Here is a 24,946-nt window from a genome sequence, read left to right as displayed (position 1 = left end):
TGCCCCACTAATTGAGCCCGCTCTGGTCCTGTTTAGGCTAGTATAGTACATGTCAGATGATGTGCTGGGGAGGGGCGAGGGATGGGGGTCACGTTTCTTCATCGCTGTCCATTGAGGGTCCCGAGTAGGGTTGATGATTACAGTTTACTGAAATATGATGTAGTGCAAATGCAGACGGGGCAGATGGATAGTTCGGCAACCGCACCCTGGTGCGAGTACATGTTGCTGAGCCTCTTCCCCAAGAGGGTTCCCCCACGTGGTTCAAGGGGCAGCTGGGTGTGTTGAATTGAGGGAGGGTGGGGGGAATGGTCTCGACCTGATTGGGAGGTTGGAGTGGGAGGTGGGAGGGGGGGAGGGGCCTGGGAATGTGAAGTTTTTGTTTGTTCTCTTTTGCATTGAATCTATTCAACTGTGTAAGCCAAATTGTGACGTTCTTGAAGAGACTGTATTGTATTATAGCAGCATGGTTCTTGCCCCTCTGGGTCCTGATACCGTAGCCACTGATAATAGGACTTAAAATACCTGATGGAAGATAAATGTACGATGTTAACCTGGAATGTTCAAGGTCTAAATTCTCCCAAAAAAGTGAGGCAGGTGCTGGCATATCTAAATAGACATGGGATACAAATTGCCTTGATGCAGGAAACGCACTTGACTAAGGGTACTGAGCGCGGGGTGATGGGCAGGTGGGCGGGTTTTCAGCTGGCTGCTTCGTACTCCTCCTATGCGAGAGGGGTGATGATCTTGGTTAAGAAGGGGACAGAATTTCAGGCACTGCACACATACACGGATGCAGATGGTAGATGTGCGATGGTGTGGGGGAAACTGCGCAACAGTCTGGTCACCATTATAAATATGTATGGGCCGATAGTGGATGACCCGGTTTGTGTGGACCGTATATGTGGGAAATTGAGAGACTGGCCTGATGCCCCTGGAGATTTGGACACTGAATGCGGTGCTAGATAAATCAAACCCCATTTTACATCGTACCCCTAGGGTGCTGGGAGTATATCGCAAGCTATGGAAGAATTTGGGCTGTGTGATGTATGGAGAGTGCGACACCCACAGAGGCGTGAAGGCACACACTCGACGCCGATGCATGGGAGCTGGTCACGTCTTGATTATTGGTTGATTGGTGGAGAGCTGATGGAATGGGTTGAGGATGTGGCGCCCCTTACTCGCACACTGTCAGATCATAAGCCGGTGAGACTGGTTATACGATACCCCAAGGTGGTGCGCCGTCCCTTTACGTGGAGGCTGCGCTCTGAGGCGCTTCTTGATCCCATATACGAAAAGTCGATGCACGAGGCCATAGTTCAATATTTTGTGTTAAATAAAGGCACTGTAGAGGACGCTTCAACATTATGGGAGGCTTTTAAGGTCCCCATCAGAGGGGTTTGTATTGGAACGGCAGCAGGTATATTGAAAGACATACGGATGCAACTCCAAAACATTGAAAACAAACTGCGCGACTTGGGGAGAGATTATGAGGATATACCTGAGATGACTATGCTGGCTCGGATACAAGAATTGGTTAAGGAATATGATACATTTGCCGAGGTGGAGGTCAAATATTTGTCCCATAGGCATGCGGCTAGAAGATATGGTGTGGCGGGTAGACCGGGCTGTACGCTGGCATTTAAAATTAGGGAGCGTCTTGAGCAGCAGCGAGTGGACAGAATAGTTGATGATCGGGGAGTCAAACACTATGCTCCAGAGGCCATCACTGAGCAGTTCCGCGAGTTTTATATGGACTTGTATAGCTCACAAGGTATGACATCAGAGTCAGAATTTGACGCATATTTGGAGAACATAGCCTGTGCTTGGCTTTCAGATGTACAACGAAAAATCTCTGCCTGCCCATAGATGAGCAGGATATCAAGCTGGCGATCACAGCAATGCCCTATGGCAAAGCACCCAGCCCGGATGGGCTTACAGTGGAATTTTATAAGAAATATGCTGATCTGCTCGCACCGTATCTTTTGGAAATGTACGCGGAGGTGTATGATACAGGGATGCTGCCGCCGTCGTGGAGAGAAGCGTTGATCATTACTCTGCTTAAGAAAGATAAGCCTGCGGGTAGATGTGAGTCTTACCGCCCACTTTCCCTAATTAATATTGACGCTAAGATTCTGGCGAAAATCTTGGCCACCAGACTACAGCCTTTGCTGCAGGGTCTCATACTACCGTATCAATCGGGGTTCATTCCGGAGCGATCCACCTCGCACAATCTCCGTACACTGTTCTCTATGTTCCATGTATTGGAACCGAGTCTGGAAGCAGCGACGGTGTTACTGGACGCCACTAAGGCATTTGACTCGGTGGAGTGGCATTATATGTACCAGGTATTGCGACGCATGGGTTTTCCACCATTATTCACACAGTGGATAACAGTACTTTACATGGCACCATCGGCGAGAATACGGGCAGGAGGACTGACATCCGAATCACTGCGAATTGGGAGGGGCACTCGGCAGGGATGCCCTCTCTCGCCGTTGCTGTTTGCGATCATATTGGAGCCTCTAGCTTGTGTCATTCGTCAGCGTCATAGGGAGAACGCACTTAATTTTAAATACAGGCAGGTATCAATATCGATGTACGCTGACGATATGGTACTTTTTGTGCACGAACCGACCAGATATTTGGCGCAGTTGCTCCGGGAGTATGTTCGTTTTGGTCTCCTATCCGGCTTACACATAAACTGGGATAAGTCGCTTATAATTCCATTAACAACAGGTACCACTCAACCCAGTCTGGAATATCCACTCATGTGGTCTACAGATCCAGTTAAATATGTGGGTGTCTGGATTCATCGTGACCCAACTGTGGTAGTCAGAGAGAATTATGGGGGAGCATACTCGAAACTGGAAAGTATGGTAGACAGCTGGATTTTGTTACCACTATCTTTGGCGGACCGCATTGCCTTCATCAAAATGGTCGTATTACCTAGATTTCTCTATCTGTTTATGAACATACCGATAATGCTCACTATGGAGTTTTTTAAGAACCTCCATGGTCAGTTAATTCGGCTGGTGTGGGGAGGTAGAGCTGCGCGGATACAGTGGTCAATCCTTATAAAAGGATATGAGAGGGGAGGATTCGCGGTGTCAGATTTGTATGCGTATTATTTGAGTGCGCAGGCTCAATATTTATATTATTGGTACAGACCGCATGCCTTTACCCCACAAGTCGCAGTGGAGGAGGGAGATGTGGCCCCTATCCCGCTACACAGTGTAATTACTCATCACTCTTGTGGCACTCCGAAGTCAGAAATTATTGCAGTTGATGCCACGGTTTCTGCTTGGCGTAAAATTGGGCATCTAGCACAGAAATTGCCGATATACGCACCGAGTATGTATCTGGAACATCACGCTAATATGTCGGTTACACATGAAGCCCCTCTCACATGCAGGATATTTACCCAGATGGTTCGTTTGTCACACAATAGGCCCTACAATATGTCAGCAACCAGTCGCTTCTCTTCATATTTGCGCTTCATAGGCTGCGGCACGCGGCTAGGATGCATTATTCCACGTATCCGCAAGAACCTCCTGCACTGATATCTTTGCAGTTTGTTCTCAACACGCCTACTAGTGAGAGGCTGATATCTAAACTATATAAGATGATTAAAGATGAAACGGTGGATGCAATAGACAAGAGTTGGATTAGATGGAATTAGTGCCTGACTAGCCCTATTTCAGAAGATAATTGGAAGCATATCTGTGGTTTGACGGGGAAGCTCTGCATTAATAGCAATCTCCGGATTATACATTTTAAATACATACACCAAGGGCCAGATGTAGGTAGGCATTTACCGGTCGGTAACGGCCGAATTCGGCCGTTACCGACCGGTAAATGCAATTTGAGATGTAGGGCCCTGTATTTTACAGAATCAGTAAATTTACCGATCGGTAAATTTACCGATTCTGTAAAATACCGAATCAGTATTTTTTCCGATTCGGTAAAATTGATATGTAGGTGGGACTCTTCTGAGTCCCACAAGCATTACAGAATCGGTATTTTACCATCAAATACTATTTGATGGTAAAATACCGATTCTGGTGTGCATGCACATGTGTGCATGCACACCTGTGCCATATGACAGGCAGACCTGCCCTTAGGGCAGGTATGCCTGCCACATGGCCCCCGAACCTTTTTTGGGGGTGCTAGAGGGTGTCAAAGTGACACCCCCTGCACCCTTGTCAGAATCGGTATTTACCGATTCGGTAAATACCGACCGGTAATGCCCCATTCATTCCTATGTGCTTCAAAGCCCATAGGAATGAATGGGGCATTACCGGTCGGTATTTACCGAATCGGTAAATACAGATATTTACCGATTCGGTAAAAGGAACATCTGGATGTTCCTACATATCCACCCCTCAGATTTACCGATTTTTAATTACCGAATCGGTAAAATTCGGTAATTAAAAATCGGTAAATCTCATTTACCTGCATCTGGCCCCTTGTGTATTATACTCCTGCGCAACTGCACAGATACGGGTTATGTGTGACTGCTTGCTGTGACAGATGTGGGCAAGATGATGCAGATTTTGTGCATTTGGCGTGGGACTGTGGGAAAGTGGCTGAATTCTGGAGTGCAGTGGTGAATTGTCTGAGGGAAATGGTGTCTGCGGACCTTCCATATACTCCACTTGTATGCCTGTTATGCTGTGCGCCACATGTAAGAGGGGCGAATGGTACTTTTGTGCGACTGGCATTATTAATGGTGGCCCGGAGAGTGGCGATTACGTGGGGGAATAGGCGCTGCCCTCCAACTCAAGGCATGGATAAAGGATTTGGTGTATTGCTGTGATAACCTTAACACATATGCAGAAGAATTGCCCACTAGTTCGAGGCCAAAAGACATCTGGGAGCCGTTACGGACATATTTGCTTAATAAGTTCGAGTAGGTACTGACTTACATATGGCCTCGGGGGGGCAGGGTACATAGCGAGAGGTGCTGATGAGATCGTTTAAACATGCTTGCGCAAAACAATGGCACACAGTGAGTATATTTTGTGGTGGAAGATGATATAAGAATTGATTTTCCCTTTTCTTTTGTTCTTTGTTGTTTTTTTTTTATTTGATCGATTGATTAATTACGTGGGGGAAATGTAATATGGTCTATGTTGGCATTGGGAGAGATATGCACTAGACTTTGGTCATTCATATATAAGTATGTCATATACCAGCTGAGGTTGCTTTATGGATGAACATGTACCCTTGTTATTTTGTGATTTTGATTTTATGATGTAATGCTTTGTTTTTGGTGTGTCAAATTTGATAAAATTTATTTAAAAAAATTAATAATAATAAAAAATAAAAATAAAAAAAACATACATACATTTTGATTCTTAAATTCCCAGAAAAATAGAGAACAGATTTACACCAAATCTCAAAAAGCACATTTTCTGGGTAAAGACGAGCTTTCGCCCAATTCGGTGTAATTCCTTTCAGCAATTTTTGCTAAACCGTGAAAAATGAAAATTGCATGGGGGAAAATGTGTTTTGGGACCCTCTTTCTCTCACCTCCCTCTTGATGCATCTCCCCAAAATACTTCTGGAAGGAACGGAGTTGTTAAACCTTTCTAGTGAAAGGTTTTGTGAAGAGCCAAAGTTATCACCACACCAAAAAGTCAATTTTCTATGGAAACCTGGTCCTAAATATAACTGCACATTGGCGACTGCTGAGATAGATTGAATTGACATCTCTTCTGTACGGGGAGCTAGTGGAGTTTCCTGAGGTGGGGTGTGATGTGGGTTTATTGGGGAAGGCTAGAGATGAGTCTGACATAAGCATGGGCGGAAAATCCGTTTCGCTCGCGGATTTTGCGGATTTTCGGTAAATTCGCAATCCGCGAGATTCGCGAATCTCCCGCAAAATCCGCAAATCCGCGAGCAGCGGATTTTGCTCGCACTGCTCGCACTGTTCGCGTGAGTTCGCGGCTTCCTAGTACAACTTCGCGCCCGCGAATAAGTGCAAAATTGCAGAAATACGATCTTAGCAAAACTGAAACTACTTACCAGGTTCAAAAGTTCAGGCTCATCATTAGTAGCCATTTCCTGTAGTGCTTCCTGAGGGGCCCCTCCAGAGTTCAGTTGCCAGTTGCAACTATTATGTGACCCTGCTCTGAACCTCAGAATAGTTACACATATGCCACAAAGGTCCTGAATTACAGCTAAGGGAGACAAGCAGGAGCCAGGCTGGAGGTTCAAATCCATTAATCAGCCCCTAATTCATTATTGTCAGTTGGGGCAGGGCAGGTGTTGTAACTAATTTTGCAACAATGAAAGCACTTAGCAAGTTCAAAAGATCACTAATCAGGAAGCACTAAGGAAGCAGGTGCCAGCTAAAAAAATATTCTGTGACACATTAATCAGCCCCAAATTAATTCAGGTCACTTGAGGCAGGGAAGGTGTGCTTGCGTTGCCACAATAATGTACACTGCTGGACAACCAGAGGGTGCTGTGATGAAACAGAGGGTGGCATGGGTGGGCCAGAGGGTGGCATGAGTAGTCAGAGAGTGGCAGTGGTGACAGAGAGTGGCAGTGATGAAGAAGAGTGTCCCAAACAGGCTGGACACGTAGAAACAACAAGTTCGCGAAACTTGCGACCCGACAGGTAAGTTCGCAATTTGTGACATTGTACAAAACCCTCGCGAACTGGCAGAAACCCGCGCAAACACACACAAAAAAAAAATTCGCAAATTCGCGAGAATTCGCGGATTTTGCGGATTGCGAGTTCGCAAATCCGCAAAATTCGCGAACGCGAGATTCGCAAAATTCGCCCATGCTTAGTCTGACAGTGGCGTTCTGTATGGTCTGAAGTCTGTGTAGAAGGTGTAGAAGGTGTACAACGATACTTACGTAGAGGGCACTGCCGTGGTCAGTCGACTGGTGATGAGGGCTTGTGTTACAGTGCATCCTGTGTGTAGGAGTAACCACATGAAGATCTTACATAGCATGCGCAGAGTGAGGAAGCAGGGAGAGGAGATGGTGTTGATCTGTGATTTCATGGTGAGCTTGTTGTCAATAATGATTCTGAGGTTTGTGGCATAGTTGGAGGGAGTTGGTTTGGGTCCTAGGTCTGATTTTACATACTGTATATAATGTCATTTTTTTACAATTTTTTTGTTCCATAGTTCTGGTAGTTGGGAAATTTATTTTATGTTTTGAATTCTAAAATTTTTGGATGTTATGTATATTTATTGTAATGTTTTTTGTTTTTTAATTTTAAAATGTACTTGTTTTATTATTTTGATGAAAATATATGTGTAATAGCATTTTTTGTAACAGGATGTTTGGCCTACAGGTGAAAAAGGTCGGGAGGTATTTACAGTATGTGTAGATGCTTTTCTTCTATTTAAATTTGGCATTTTAGTTTGTGAGAATGCTTTAATGTTAAAATGTATTTTATTTAAGTTATACACGTATGTGTCTTATTTATAAAAAAAATTAAATGTAGTTATTTATTTAATTTTATATTTCTGTTACTTCATTGTATATATACTTTCGGGCCAATTACGATGGAGGTTGGATTGCTACCGACATCTCATCCGTTGTGGGCTGACCGCCATCTGCTGCTGCATTCCAACTGATGATTTGCAATGCTTGTGGTTGGAGGCAGAAGGCAGAGGGACCGTTCATGTCGGAAATACTTCATAATCCCTTAATGATGGTGGCTCCACCATCAGGATTATGATGTTGATTTCTGACATCTTTTACGACATGGACAGGCTGCCAGAAAGTGACAATGGGGGCCCATAGCAGGGCCCCCTTTCCTGCTGGCCCTCTGCAATGTGGCTGGGACATCCCTGCACCATGTGGTGCTTACCACACGGTTCAGGGATGTTTGAAAACATAACTTTTTAAATGGAAACTTGTGCTGCGGACCTTTTCTGCCCGCCGCACATGCTTTCATTGAAGACTGGATGTTTTCAACCACCCTATGGGTGGTCACATCGAAATACTGAGATCAGAACCTCCGACCTAAGGTCAGGTAGTCCCACGGCATCGTAATTAGCCCCTTTGTGTTTATGATAATTAAAAGGAAATTCTTTTGAAAATTAATTAATGTATCATTTTAATATTTGGGAAAGTTTTATTTTCAGATTATACATGTGTTTTATTTTTAAATGTTAGTTTTAATTAGATTTGCTTTGTAATAAAAACGTTTATTCAATATTGTTGGTATAGTTTTATTTTATAAGCCTTTTTAATTTGTGTATATGTAGTTGTTGTAAGTATGTGTGAATTTTCTATTGAAATATTGAATTTTTATGTTTTAAAAATATGTATTTGTGCATTTTAGGACAAAATTACAAATTACCTTAATAAATTATTCGTTAATAAATGTATTGATATATATATTGTTAGTAAATGTGTTGTTGAAAAAAATGGTATATTATAAATATTTGTGTATCTTTTTTTATCTAAATATACAATTTTACGGGGGGCGCTAGAGGGCGCACTGCGAGATGGCTGCCTAGTTAGACAGCTCCGCCGGACGGTTCCGTTTATCTGCATCTATAACGTGTACAAGGTCTCGGAACCTGCTGCCAAGCGGTACCATCGGCCAGCGGAGGATGTGCGGCGCATTTTGATATCCTTCTCGTCGCTCTACGAGCGAGTGGGGCGAAGAAATCCACTTAACAGGTTTTGCTATGGTCCGCGACCTGTGCGGGCAGGATGACGACTGCCTGTAAGCGTGTGGGGCAGTGAGCGAAGGAGCCTCGTGGCACACACATCACAGAACCGCCCAGCAACCCTGTCACAAACCCGTGAGTACCTCTTGCAATGCGACACGCTGCTGACACCTGCTGATGGAATAACTAGCGCAATCGCAGCTTGTAACGGCGACTTGTCACCAGACCCCTCCCGCTTTATGGGGACTTATCACGTCCTGGACTGTCCACAAACTCACTGGACTACCCACACCATAACGCTGCGAGGGTACTCACTGTTACAACGACCGCTCTTCAGCTGCCCAGCGTTACGGAGATCATTGCGGGGCAGCGCTGCAATACACAGTTAATGGCGCGAAACCTGCCCCCCAACATGGCGGCGCCCGATCAGAGGCAATGTACCGCTGGCGCCTGTTCACATACTGAAAGTCGGCATATGTCTGAGGACGTGCGCACACGGACTGATAAGGAAACCCGTATGCCCCAATGCTGATCACTTGGAAACGACCTGCGCAACGTTTTATGTTATTGTTCATGCTGATTATGCATATGCGGCGCCTGTGATAAACGTGTCGATGTGCCAAAGTTTGACTGTCACACCACGCTAGCCTGCCAACGGAACTGCTACTGTGTCTGTCACTGCTGTGAATAGACGGCGGCTATCTGTTTATTACATCACATATATGTAAATCGGAGACAGCACCTTCCAAGATTTTGCTCCATTTACATTTATTGTCATTAACCATGGACTAGTGAAGTGTCGAGCCTCCCGAATCGCTGCAGGTTGTTAACAAAAGTCCATTCATACTGCAAGGGGACACTATCTTACTGCTCAGCACTGTGTTGTACTGCTCTGCCCATGTCTGTGACGGCTCTTTCACGTGATACCCACCACAGTCCACCAGAGTGGTGCCCACCATCCTCCATGTCAGGCCCTGCCTTTCTCACGAGACACTAAATGCTGTGTACGTAACCTCCGCGTCTTCTACACCTACACTGTTTGACCGTTCCAATTGGGCCGAAACCCGATACTGCTGATCTCACCCCTACCAGCTGACTAGACACCGGTGCAAAACGTACCTTCGCTACTGGCCTATACCGGTATCAACACATACAAAGGAACCGATACCCCGCAGGATGGGGAAACCGGACAAACAACAACCAAAGCTCAACTTTGAACAACGTCGGACCGTGAGAGGGTCTCATCCCCACTCAGACACAGAGACTGACTCAGAGCGCACGCCGCCTAAAAGTATGGAGGTCATGTTGAAAGCAATACAAGACAGCCTGCAGGATATGCATGGTAAAATGGACCACCTAACGTCGCGTTTGGATAACATGGCAGCCAAGGTGGATCAACATGGGGAACGACTAGACGAAGCAGAGACGAGATTGTCCGCAGTAGAAAATGCATCACGTGAAAGCACCTCTAAATGTACAGGATTTGAGAAGATCCTAGAAGTTATCAAATCCAAGTCGGAGGATTTGGAAGCGAGGTCGCGTCGCAATAACATACGCGTAGCGGGTGTACCAGAATCAACAAACATTGGTAATATGGAAGCATATGTGGAGGAAATGTGCCTCTCCCTGTTTGGCAAAGACAAACTATCCCAAATCTTCATCGTAGAAAGGGCACACAGGACACTAGCACCGCGACCACCCCCGGGTACACCACCGAGGCCCATTGTAGCCCGCATACTCAACTACCGTGATAGAGATGCAATCCTACGTATGGCACGGGAGCAAAAAGATCTTCAATATCAATCTAACAAACTTGCATTCTACCCCGACTATACGCAAGCAGTCCAACAGGCCAGAAGAGAATTTAATGGAGCGAAGTCGAAATTGCGTGAACTCCAGGTGGACTACGCCATGCTCTACCCGGCAAGGCTGAAAGTTAACTGGGAAGGCAAATCCACACTGCTCACCTCACCCAAAGCAGCAAATGAGTTCATAAAGAAAATCACAAGCCACCGGAAACATGACCAACGTAAACAGCAAGATCCAGAGGAAGACTGACAGCAAAGAGAGGATGCGACGTCTTGACTACCCACCTTGCTAGAAATGGCGCAGCCACACATTGGGGATGGTACGAGCTCCTACCTGATGCGAAAACTGTGCTCAAATATGGCTTCAGCGGGTAAGGATTGCTTGCACCGAAACATTGCTTGCTACTGAAGGTCCTGATCCCCACGTCAGGTATGTAGAACTGTGCGAACTGTCTGGTGTATATGGCGTGCCGAGGTTGGAAAGCAGAGCAGGACACAGGCTTACTGACAGCTCTTCGCTAAATACTGAATTATGCTGTCCACTGGCACCATATGTGACTAACGCACTCTTTGGTGCAAACATGCATACCCTGATCCAATGCTACTCACCTGCACAATGAGGCACACTCTGGACCTACAGATTTTTCAGTTATAGACAGTGTGGATGTACCAGACGCTTACCATTGTTGATGTGCTAAAGTGCCGAACACTAATGTTCTCCTGCTTCTACTCTGGTATAATATCTCACACAACTATACCATATCAGTGTTCGATCACATAGCCCAGGTAGCACTGTTGTAAATATCGTAGCTTCATACGCTCCGCATTGGGATGCTCCCCCCCCCCCCTTTATTTTATTTTTTTTCTCTTTCTTGTACCTACACAACCGTAACGAGTTACATGGCGAACATTATCTATGGTAACCCGTATATTAAAAACTTCACATAGTTACGCTAGACATATAAGAAGATACATGCATGTTATGTTGTACTTATGGTTATGCACCTAGTTGCATTTCGGAGTGACTATGTGGGACTGATGATACACATCTATTAGCTCTGGGCATGTATATGGACATTGTGCACTGTTATGCTATTCATGGCAGGTGACCTATGACCTTGAACGTTTAAGCAACCGTCCACGTTCGTTAATTCGGACGGGGATGTGCAGTCCCGGCGGGCCCCCACATGGGTGACCCCCACCACTGTTTGCATATTAATGGGATGTTCATTGAGGGTATGGCCTCAGCAGATTTGGGCTGCTGTTGTGGGGCGGGGGGAGGGGGGTGGGGCTGTTCTTGTTGTTTACGGATCGGACCGCTTGAGATGCATTGCCTGTAACCAGCTGTACCACTTTTATCACCGCAACCATAGAAGCCACTTGCATTACACTTCTAAGCTACTGAACTTCCCCTTAGGCGGGACAAAGAGAGCGTACACATTTATATATGACCCCTATTATGGTTAATCCCACACATCAATCCAGAGTCCTGAACGTCCTCTCATGGAATATTAGAGGCTACGCCAATCCCAAGAAAATTCGACATATATTTGCCTGTCTAAACAGATGGAACATAGACATAGTTATGTTTCAGGAAACGCACGAACCTCCACACACACATTCCCAAGTGGGGCGCAGATGGGCCGAGTCTATGCACTGCTCAAGATACTCAACCTATGCTAGGGGTGTCTCCATTTTGGTTAAAAAAGGCACGAACTTTAAAGTGAGCACGACAAAAATAGATGACGGTGGAAGATATGTCATAGTACAGGGTGACATACGTGGTAAGCACATAACACTAGTTAATACCTACGGACCAAACACGGACACTCCGGAATTCTTCCGGGAAATCTGGCACCACCTAAACACGGCTACTGATCGGACAATACTATGGGGTGGAGATTTTAACATTGCACTGAACGATGCCCTTGACAGATCAGAAGGTACAGTAGAACATCACACACGTGCTAGGACTGAGCTACTAGACATCATGACAGATCTATCCTTACAAGATATCTGGAGGGCGAGACACCCTGAGATTACCGAAGCAACACACACGTCGGGAGCCCATGCTAGCTGGTCGAGGATAGATTACTGGTTGGGGACAGAGGACATTTTGCTGTGGACACGCACAGTTGATCACTTGCCCAAGACATTATCCGACCACAACCCTGTTAAGCTGTCATTTACCATCCCTAATTTCGTGCCACCACCATACAGTTGGCGTTTCAAGTCCCTTGCACTTACAGACCCACTATATGTTGATACCATCGGTAAGGCTATCAAAGATTATTTCAACCTGAATGCAGAAACCACGGAAGACGCGGGGCTTCTATGGGAAGCCTTTAAGGCGACCATACGGGGAGTCTGCATAAGTACAACCGCTGGTATACTGAAAGACATTAGGGCACAGATTGCACGATGTGAATCTACACTCCGTGCTTTGGAACGACAATACGAACAAACCCCGACACACAGCATACTTAGCGACATTAGAACTACACTCATCGAGCATCAAAACTTTGCTGCTGACGAAATTAAGTATCTAAACAAACGTTGTGTGGCTAGATCATACGGGGAGGGTGGCAGACCGGGAAGGGCCCTAGCTTCCAAAATATGCACAGGACACAAGCAACACATCATCACAAAGACGATTGATGAAGATGGGCAAACTCACACCGACCAGGCAGGCATACTCAAGAGCTTTGTACGCACTTATCAGGACCTATATACCTCACGACCCACGGCCACACAACACGAAACATTACAATATCTTGAGGATATTGCTATTGGCTGGTTGTCGGATAATCAGAGACAATACTTGGCCCGACCACTGACAAAAGAAGAGATTACTGAAGTCATAGCATCTTTACCGAACGGAAAAGCACCGGGCCAGATGGGTTCACTTGCGAATTCTATAAGACCTTCAGCGAATTACTGTCCCCATACCTAGTAGACATGTTTGGAGAAGCCTTAGAAGCCCAGATCCTCCCAGCAACATTACGAGAGGCTGTGATTATAGCATTATTGAAGCCAGGTAAAGATCCCGAGACCTGTGCTTCCTATCGCCCTCTGTCGCTCTTAAATGTCGATTCAAAAATACTAGCTAAAGTCCTTGCCACCCGATTGCAACCGCTAATGACCTCCCTAGTTCTTCCAGACCAATCGGGATTCATCCCCTCCAGAAAAACCACGCACAACACCAGAACATTATTTGCCACCGCACATTATCTTGCACCGTCCACCAAAGCAGCGGCGATCATGCTGGACGCTGCTAAAGCGTTCGACTCTATTGAATGGTCGTACCTTATAACGATATTGCATAGAATGGGCTTCCCACAGCTCTTCGTTCAATGGGTACAATTACTTTACACCAAACCAGTGGCTAGAATCAAGATCAATGGTTACGTGTCGGAGTCCATTGCCATAGAGAGAGGGACGAGACAGGGCTGTCCCCTGTCCCCTCTCCTATTTGCACTGGCGCTGGAACCTCTAGCCTGCATAGTCCAACAGAAACATCACCATCTTGCACTCCAATTCCCGAACAGGCCTCTGCATATATCATTATATGCGGACGACATGTTGCTATACGTCAGAGACCCAGCTGCCAATCTGGACCCACTCCTAAGGGTATACATCCGTTTCGGTGGATACTCAGGATTGCAAATAAATTGGGATAAATCCTCCATCTTTCCACTGACTGACTCCACCCAGCAACATATGACGGAATACCCACTAGAGTGGCAGACGGACCCTATCCGATATTTAGGCATTTGGTTCCACCGAGATCCAGAGGTGGTTATTAGAACCAATTATGGTAGGGCGATCGACACACTTGAAGATAAAATCGCAAGATGGATCCAACTCCCGCTATCGCTGGCCGATAGGATGGCAATCGTGAAAATGGTAGTACTCCCTAAATTGCTTTACCTTTTCAACAACATTCCGATACAACCACCGAGAGAGGTTTTCAAACGCATCACGTCCATGATTATGACGCTCATTTGGGCAGGGAAAAAAGCACGCATAAAACTAGACACGTTAACTCTACCGGTTCATAAGGGAGGCTGGGGGGTACCAGATTTTTGGTTGTACTATCTGTGCGCACAAGCCCAATTTGCCACCCATTGGTATCACACGACGCCATACTTGACTCATGTCGCAGTGGAGGAGGGAGACGCGGCCCCGATCCCACTGGACGCTATAATAACGCATAACAGACCCCCACTCCATAACAAGGATATTAACACGATAGACACTACCAATGCCGCCTGGAAAACACTAGGCCATATGATGCGCAAGCTCCCACTCTATGCTCCAGCACTGCCACTACATCATCACCCACATCTATCTGTCACCAGCGAAGAAGTGGGCATGGGCCTATTGAAACATGTGGGTTTATGCACAATGGGTGACGTCTACAAGGACGGGGTCTTTCTAACTGATCAGGACTTAGACTTTATTCAAAATCAGACGACCCTCTTCCGCTTCACTTTCTATAGACTCAAACAAGCGATGAAACAACACTTTCCGACATTCCCGAACGAACCCCAGACGATGGACACCCTACAAATGTTGATCACGTCTACGAACACTTCGCATCTGGTCTCGCGACTGTATACACAAGCACAGACGGAATTAGATCATAAAGCTACTAATACACTGGGGAAATGGAATGCGCTTTTAGACACCCCACTTACAGACAAAGAATGGGAGGCTACATGCACACTCACGAAAATGCTAACGCCAAATGGTAACCTACGTATAATCCACTTCAAATATCTCCACCAGGTCTATTACACTCCAGCCCAGCTATATAGATACGGATTACGTGAAGAAGCAAGGTGTAAAAGATGTGGTTACGACCAAGCAGACTTTATACACCTGGCTTAGAACTGTGTAGCGATACAGGCTTACTGGGCAGCAGTGACCGGTAAACTGACAGACATGGTAGGAGTGCCAATCGCATGTACGATTACCAGCTGTTTATTGGGCCTGCTGCATAATGTGAAGGCGACGCGCCGTAAATTCTGCGTCATAGCACTATTACTAGCCAAACGCAGACTATCAATGTGTTGGGATAGTTCACACACACCCCAAGTTAAATTATGGATGCAAGATATGGCGTATTGCCAAGATACTCTAAGGACATATGAGGAATCTCTACCATTGAGATCTAGACCCAGAGACTACTGGTCTTACTTCACAGCATACTTAAACGCACAATTAGAGGACTAAGGGGCCCATGACATCACTGATATTATTTGGTGGCAAGCATGTGTATTATTGTATAGTGGTTTCACATATATCGAGTTATAGACGAGTGGAGCTGGTGTTGGAATGCGGTAGTGGAATGATCAAGTTAAGTTAGACATTAGTTCTTTAAATAAAATTAGTCAAAAACTGAGACCAACTGATTTTGTAAACGCGGCCGGCCCACAGTGGTTGTAGGCGTCTTGCTGTGTACGTTAACGTATGTTATGCATGCAATCTGCTCATGTTCATCTGCTTCAATAACATGCCGCCGGCCTTATCCTGTAAGGTTGTGGGCGCTACACTGTGTAACTTGTGTGCATACTGATAATAAAGGTCTTGGAACAAAAAAAAAAAAAAAATATACAATTTTACCATTTAGTTTTTTTTAAATGTTCATATTTGTGTAAAATCAAAATTTGTGTTGTAAGTTACTTTTATTTGATTTTATATTAGGATTTATGATTTTGAAAATATACCCATGTAGTGTCCAACACCTTCCCCAAAATGGTTTGGATTGGAGTGGGAATAGTACATCTAACCCCAGAAGTGTTCACCACCTCCCCCAAAATGGTTCATATAGGATTTGCAATAGTATATGTAACCTCTTTAGTGCTCAACACCTTCCTCAAATGGTTTATATTAGACTTTGAATAATAGTTATTGCCCTTTTAGTGTCCAACACCTTCTGCAAAATGGTTTACATTGCAGTAGGAATTATGAAATCGAGCCTCTTTAGTGCCCAAACCTGTGGGGATAATAAATGCAGCCCCTTTAGAGCCCAAACCATTACACAAAATGGTTTAGAGTTGATTGTCAGTAATGAATCTTGCCCTTTTAGTGCCAAACACCTTACCCTATTGGAGAAAGGATAGTAAAAGTAACCCCTTTAGTGTACAACACCTTCCACAAAAGAGTTTAAACAATTAATCTTACCCTTTTACTGTTAAATGTCTTACCTTACATTTTCCCTAGTGAATGTCCATCACCTTCCCCAAAATGGTTTAGATTAGAGTGGGAATAGTTGCCTTGTCCTTTTAAAGTCCAATATCCTTCTCAAAATGGTTTCCGTTAGAGTGGGAATAATACATTTAGTGTCCAACACATTCTCCAAAACGCTTTAGATGTGAGTGGGAATAGTACAATACACCCATCTACTGTCCAAACCCTTAATACAAATGGTTTAGATTAGAGTGGTAATAGTAAATCTTACTCTTTTAGAGTCTAACACTTGCCCCAAAATGGATTAGCTTGAGTGGGAATTGTCTGAGTGGGAATATAATATGTTACCTTATTATTGTCATCTTCCACAAAAAGGTTTATACTTTTGTATACTGTGTACTTTTATACATTAATAAGCAACACATCTCAAGGATTTTACATCTTTTATATGTTTGATTTTTTTAATGTACATTTTTTGTATCATTGTTGATGTAAACATTATGTTTAAATGTTACAGTGGTACATTTGTATTTTTATTTTTGCTGTAATATCACATGTACTATATTCTTAACACTATTTTAAGACATATTTTTAAACAATCATACAAAAATCAAAAATGTTACATTGTGGAAATGTGTCCATTTAAGATGTTGTTTTATATACTGGGGCAATGTTCCTAAAAGTGGTGTTATGGCTCTCTACATATTTGAAGATTGTGAAAACTGGCACATTATGGTGCTTTACATACTGGTGCAATGGGAAATGAAATGTGGCAATGCAGCACAATTGGCCTATTTAATCTTTTAGTGACTATGACTTGCATCCGCAGCCCCTGCAGGTAAGAACGGTGGGGCCGGGTGGGGTAGGATTTCGACAGACGATGACGAGGGATAATTAAATAATTAATGTTCCCTTGTCATCGTCTGTCGAAATCCCCCCACAGCATGCCCCACTGCCCAACGCTCTTAGAGGCACGGGCCGCGGCTGACGCCTTGTAATGTTGCGTTTTGAGCAGAAATCTGAACACCATTTTATATTAGTGCCTAATAAAAGTCACTTCATCACAGTAACAGTGATCAGTATTATTCCTAAGAACAGTTATATAAAATTGTCTTAAAACATTTTGTTGTGTTTCTATCTAGGACCCTAATTCGATATTCCCGATTCATGCCCTTATGTGGTTATAATTAATAATATCCTTATAAAGGCATAAGAATCATATCCATATTTAGTAATAGCCCATGCAGTCCAAAGCACAGCACGGCTACTCCCATCGACTCCTAGAAAGCACAACACGTTCTTTAAACAAACCAAGCCTCCAGCAGCCCGGGAAAACCCCTGCTTTTGTTTTGATTTGAACAAGAACTCCTGGAGTCCAGAAAGAACTGTTAGTTCTTAGTGACGTCTTATGTCCAACCTTACGTCTTTCAGGTATAAATATTCCAACAGTTGCCTTAAGCAAACATACGGTGGTTTGGAGCAGAGCGGCTATCTACTTGCCCGAGAGCCCAGCTGATGCGAGAGCCCACGGAAGCCACCCCTCCTGTTTGACGCACTGAGAGAGACGCTGTCTTTTTCTCCAGCCGAGAAAATCCAGCTCCGGTGTTTCCAGTCACCCTTGCGGGTTGCTGGGAGATCGAGTCCTAAAGAAAGAGATACCAGACCACCCACATTCTATTACCAAGGTACGGAGCTGACTAAACCCTTAAAGAGAATTCTTGATTCAGATTCTTGGCAAAACAATCTTAACCAACTTAACTTAAACTGCTACTTACTTACTCCTTCCCAAGTATTAGGCTTAGGTCAGGTACACCGGGGTAGGCGTAGTTAGAAGCACCAGTTGAGTACGTTAGTCAATGTTTTTATGTATGTATATATTTTATCCATTTTAAAGTATCATATGGCTAAGAAACCATATCAATGCTTTTACAGTATTATTTCATAATACTACTTTTACTGTACGCACTTTACTCTATGATAAGTATTGCAACTGTGGCAATTCATTTCTCTTGCATGAGAAAGAAGACTGCTCAATAAATGCCACCTTTTATTGAAAACGCCCGTCTCTCTATTTATATAATCCGGAGAGTTAACTCTTTCCTGAACATTCGAGAACTTTTCTAGTGACCTCTGAGCTAGCTGGCAAAACTAATTAAGTCTAATATAGTCAGTAGAGACCTAGTCGATCTCAGTCCTACGTCTACACTGCTGTTTATATTATTCCAATGCGCAGAGCCTATTGGGAATATAGGAACTACACTACATGGCGCCCAACAATTGGTAAGGCGATAATCTAACGCAAGACACTAGAGTAACTCAGTCGTGCTTTTTCCACACAGAACCCCTTTTCCCGTAAAAACTCCAAAAGATGTCTGGAGTGGGTGAAAGGTTAATATCCGCCGGAACTTAGTAGGAAGAGATTCCTATGTCTTGGTTTTAGGTTTAGTCAACGTTGAAGGGTACAGTGTTCCAAAATATTGTGCACCTAATCTTTGTTTCCTTGAAACTTGATCTGCAACAAATCTTTCTGTCAGTAAAATGAGAGAAAGTTAAGATGAAAGGGAGCAAGCCAGAATAGCAGCTCAACTCATAGCGGATGACACAACCATCCAAGAAAATGACCCGAGTGCTATACTCATTCTGGTCAATGTAAGGAGAACTATAACTCTTAAACTTATAGAAAATGGACTGACATCACGAGGTGGTAAAGTCATATTCCTGGTAGAGGCCCATGAATATCGGCAGACAGAGGTATTCTATTCATGGATACACTTTCCAGCAACAAACGCTGTAACAAAAGAATTCCACTATTACAAAATAGAGGAACCTCCGGATATATACACTCCTTTCGAGGACGTTGAAATCCCACTAAATTATCAAGAGCACCTGCTCTGGTTTAATGGCGCCCTAAAACATCAAAATCACATCACCAGGCACGGTCCACTAAGTAGACCAGGAGCAAAGTGGCCGGTTCTAGCCAGCTACGCAACACACCCAGACATTGAAACATTGTTGAGCGAAGAACTCCTAGTTAAACTAAAAGAATTAACAAAGGCATATAGAGAATTAGTTCAATTGGCAAGGGACGATATAAAGTACCTCCAGAAATTCAAAGAAACAGATATAGCAGACCAACCATTTGAACTTGCTAGAATCATAGAAAAATCTTATGAAGAACTAGGAAGAGATAGTTTGGGTGGGAAACCAGTAAAACCCCAACTAACTGAAAAACCTGAAATAACCTTTATTAAAAATAATCTGAATACTCCAAAAAGGAGTTGGGATGGTAATAAACAGTCCACTCCCAAGAAAAAACGATTCCAGTCCAGAGGAAGGTCTCCTCAACGGAGAAAAAATTCTCCAGACCGAGGAAACAAGTCTCCCCAATGGGAGCCCTCTGAGAAAAGATACAACCTTAGGAATAGGGAAAATTTGAAAAAACCTGATAGATATCAAGATGTTGACACACGTCCCTTTCGATCTTTTCAGACTTCCTCACAGAATTTGGAAAGAAGAGGACGGTCAGAACATAGAAAACAGCACGTCAAGTCCAAAGACAAGGAACCTGCTCATCAAAGTAAAAAATTACAATATCCAAGAAAGAAGGTAGCTAGTATTAAAATAAAAAATGCCAAGGATACTGAGGACACAACTGAAAAACGGAGTTTGAGCTCAGACAATGCTAGACAGCGCAGCAGAAGTGACCATAGCTCGCAAGATCCTGATGAATCTTCTGGAGACAATGGACACGAATGAATACATTCAGGTGGAAACTGCAGACACGCGAGTTAGCGTGCCCCATAAACTATATGATATAACATTACGTATAGAGGGAGATAAAACTAGGAAAATAAAAGAAGGTCTCTTTTGGAAGAATCTATCTAAAGGCTATGACATCCTGTTAGCTGAAAAAGACTGGCCACCAGTGTTTGTCAGGGAGTGCCCTCATGGCGAAGAAATGATTATGCCTGCCTTCTCAAATCATGTCCTGATTCATAAAACAATACACATTTGCAAGAAAATGGGCAGTGGCCCAAGCTCTGGCATTATATAAAAATCATGTAGGATGGGATGAGGATTCGCCTCACCACAAAATCCTGTTAAAATATCAGCCCACTGCACAAAGGCAGTACCCAGTTAAACAAGAAGCTAAACAGCAAGTCAGGGAGATCTTAGATCAACTTGAATATCAAGGGGTGATTGAAACATGCACCTCACAAATGAGCAATCCTTTGTTTCCTGTCTCCAAGCCAGACGATTCATATTGTCTAGTTTTGGACTACAGACACCTTAACTCCTGTTGTAAAACATTTGCAGTACAAAACTCACATAGTGCAGCACTAATGAATAACATTGTGCGCAAAAAATATAAAACGACATTGGACATCTCTAATAGATTCTTTTGTCAAAACATTGCACCTGAAAGCAGGTATTTGACCGCTTTCTCAATAATGGGGTCACATTAACACTTCTGTCGACTCCCACAGGGATTCAAGAATAGCCCAGGATTATTCTCAGCAAGGGTAACAGAGTTACTACAAATATATGATGATGAGGCATTATCCTATGTCAATGACATCTATCTCACAGATGATGACCTGGAGACTCACTTAAAAAGAGTGAACACCATAATACTTGGGTTCGCATCAGAGGGTTACAAATTCAACTTTAAAAAGTCATGAATTGCCCATCTAACTGTCCTGTTTTAGGATATGAATTATCAAGTGAAGGCAAGAGCCTAGCTGACAATTTCTTAGAGAAATGTGCTGTACTCCAAGCACCAAAAACGCGGAAGAATTTAATACTAGGTTTCCTGAATTTCGGAAGAACATACATTCTAAATTATGCAGAGCGGGTTAAACCTCTCTATGAATTAATAAAACCAGATTTCAAACCAATCAATTGGACTCAGAAACACACAGAGATTTTGAGATTATTGCAAACAGAGATGTTAGCTAAAACAAAATTACAAACTCGCGAAAACATTCGCAATCTTGTAATCTGAGTCATCCCAGGAAGATGTGGATTCACATACCTGACCTCTAACGAGGGAGAAACGGTACCTATAGCTTACAAATCACATTTGTACACTCAAGCTGAAATGAAAGTCAGTTCTTCTGAAAGAATTCTGACTGCGGTTCAAACTGCTGTAGCAAAAGAAAAAGCCCTAGCCCAAGACAAGAGAATAACTGTTTATATAGCAGAATCAGCCCTTGAGGCATTAACAAGTCCACGCAATCTGAATACAGTGGCATTAGATCCAAAATGGATACAATGGGAAAAATCTCTTGCTACAGAAGATGTGAAATACTATTTTGACCCAAAACTGAAAAAACTAGATGATCTAGAATACGAACAAGAATATCCTCTGCCAATCGCAATTCTGCATCTCGAACAGTACACATGTGTAATCTACATGGACAGATTTCCACAACACTACGATGTAGAGGAAAAATCCTAGAATGCAGCGTGTGCGATTGTTAAAGGTCGCTGGTGCTCTGGTAAATTCAAACCGATGATCACCAAAGCTGAATCACTCAGAAACTGTTCAGCTCAGCGAGCTGAAATAAGATCTTTAAAGATGGGGCTTGAAAATGCCGATCGTGAATTCCCGACACTAATTGTGTGCGATTCGCATTTCTGCGTAAAGTCTTACAGCAGTGACATGCAGACATGGAGTAAAAATGACACAGGTGCCACAATAAAACATAAAACGCTTTGGCAACAAGTAGTTCTTTTAAAGAAAGAACTACAGAAGACTCACGTGATACACGCACTGAATCATCGACGTGCTGGCGTTCACGATGCAGGGAATTCATTGGCTAACACAGCCACAGCGGAAGCGGTTCAACCGGCCTCCGTAGCCACTGAAAAGCGTTCAGAAAAACACATAGATGGGGAAACCATGCTGGCAGTAAAAGCCTCATTAAAAGGCGATTATGCAGCATTACCTCTCAACTATCCACTCAGTAATACATACATAATTGATGCAAACTCCGTTCCTTTTGCTCAAATCCCTGGAGTGGGGGATAGCGTAATTCCAAACACGAACCGGAGGGTTTTCTTGATTGAAAGCGCACACATGGGACTGGGTCCGAGGCACCAACAGATCTTGAAATCTCTAATAGAATTACAATCAGAGTACTGGTGGCCGGGAATGAGCGTGCAAATTTACAAATTTGCAATGGATTGTCCAGACTGCAACAGAGATCGCAGCTGTGAACCGGACCAGACTATTGCCAGGACATCTTCTTTAGAAAGCATCAGGCTATCTATAATGCAGAAATCCAACCGGAGAAATGCGTCCCCATAATTATTAAGACAAAATTAACTTAAAAATGTAGACCAGCAGCACTCGGCTGACACCAGAACTGTTATAAAAGATTTGCGAGTCTTTATCGGCACATACGCAATTGGCATGCTACATTCTGATCAGGGTCCTGCGTTTAGCTCTCGAGCTTACAAAGAGGCCATGAACAGCATGGGCATTGCATTGCAGTACTCTTCTCCCTTCAATCCTGAGGGAAATGCGGTAGTGGAAAGAAAACACCGGGACATAAAGCAATCTATAACGGCGAGGGTATTAGGTTCGGGTGATGGGTGGGTCAAACATTTAACAAGTGTCCAACGTAGTCTTAATAATCTGCCAAGAAATTCTCTAAAAGGTCTCACTCCATACGAACTATTGTCCGGTACTAGAATGCACATTCAGGATCTTGATTGTCACACTTCAGTGGTAGAAGAAAAATCCTTTGATATCAAAGACCGTTTGGCTGTTTTACAGGATTTAAATAAAACAAGAAAAAGTCTAAGTAACATAAAGTTGAAACAACAGCCGACAGCCACTGAAGAAAAACCACCTGTCCGAGCAAGACCTGTCTGGATTCCAAAAATTGGGGATCTGGTCAGAGAGGAGATTGCAGTGAAGAAGGAATTTGGGCCTTCTTACAGAAAAGCTGTACCTGTCTTAGCTGTCAGCGGAACATGATCAGTTGAACTACCGCCCCTTGCTGGTAAAAAGGAGAACCGAGTTGTATCCATCGACCTGGTAAAACCACAATCATGTGGCCAATAATAAGAAGTAGGCCCAGTGGACTCCCAAGAAATAGCAGAATACCGAAATTTGCTACAATCCAAGAGGCTCAAACTGAGAGACTAATCACATTTGATAAACCTGCAGTGAATAAAAAAGGACTATGCAATAATGCCATGGAACTTGTGCCTCTTGAAACACAAATTGCAACAGTTCGTCAAGAAACACCAGTCTACAATGATGTAGACTCTGACTATGCTAATGAAACAAAGAAAAATGCAAAAGCAAATGAAAATCCGGATATAATTGCAACAATTGACAGAACTGCATCTGGCTACTTCATCAATTTCGATGATTTTTCTGAAGATCCAAGCAAGCATGAAGAAACGCCTGCAACAAAAACTTTCAAAAACAAAGTAATTGAACTTTTTTTTCACCAACTAAAAGAAACATATCTGATTTCGCAATGGATTGAATTTTGGGTTGTGTTAGGTGTACTTACTCTCCTGCTTTGGCTCATCATGGTTCTATGTTTGGGAAAATTCATAGATGGAAAATATAGTACAATGGACACAGCAAGTCAGAACATCAACTTGGTCCTAAAACCTCACACATCCTCCCACATCGAGAAAAGAGAACTGTCATCAGTAAACATCTCAGCCAATCCAATACCCGATGGGGTAGCATGGGACAGAACTGATTATGACATTTTTGGCCCGGTTGAGCTCTTGAAATATCCACACCAGTTCACGGTTTCATTAAGTGACTTTGTGACACCAAGTACCTTCTCTGATGATTGGGACTTTGAAAACATTAATATATGATGTCAGATTTAGTAATGTCAGCCAAATTTACAGAACATGATTACTTACAGGGTTCATCGAATTATGATGAGTTATACTGTTATAATGATTTTGGTGATCACTATTTGCATAAAATTGCTCAGCCTAGAAATGTTTTATCTCATAACCAATGGGAACACTGTCCAACTCCGCCAAAAGGCAGCTCGAAAACATTTTATGAGAATTTCCAGTACTTCTCAGGGTTTAACAACAGTGATCCAGAAACGTTTTATTTTAAAATGTTAATTAGGACAGGAATGAAAACAATGTTGACAAATACAAAATTGATTTATTCTGAAAAATTGTATGACAAAATGTCTACATTTGGTTTCGAATTTTGGAAAAACAACATTTAAACAAAAACGATCTGGGGTACCAAATATTGGCAAGTACAAGGCCTAGAAGCATTATTTAGGGCCT

The sequence above is a fragment of the Lissotriton vulgaris genome, chromosome 8 (assembly GCF_964263255.1).
Source record: "Lissotriton vulgaris chromosome 8, aLisVul1.2, whole genome shotgun sequence".
Lineage (NCBI taxonomy): Eukaryota > Metazoa > Chordata > Amphibia > Caudata > Salamandridae > Lissotriton > Lissotriton vulgaris.
Note: the sequence above shows the minus strand (reverse complement) of the source record.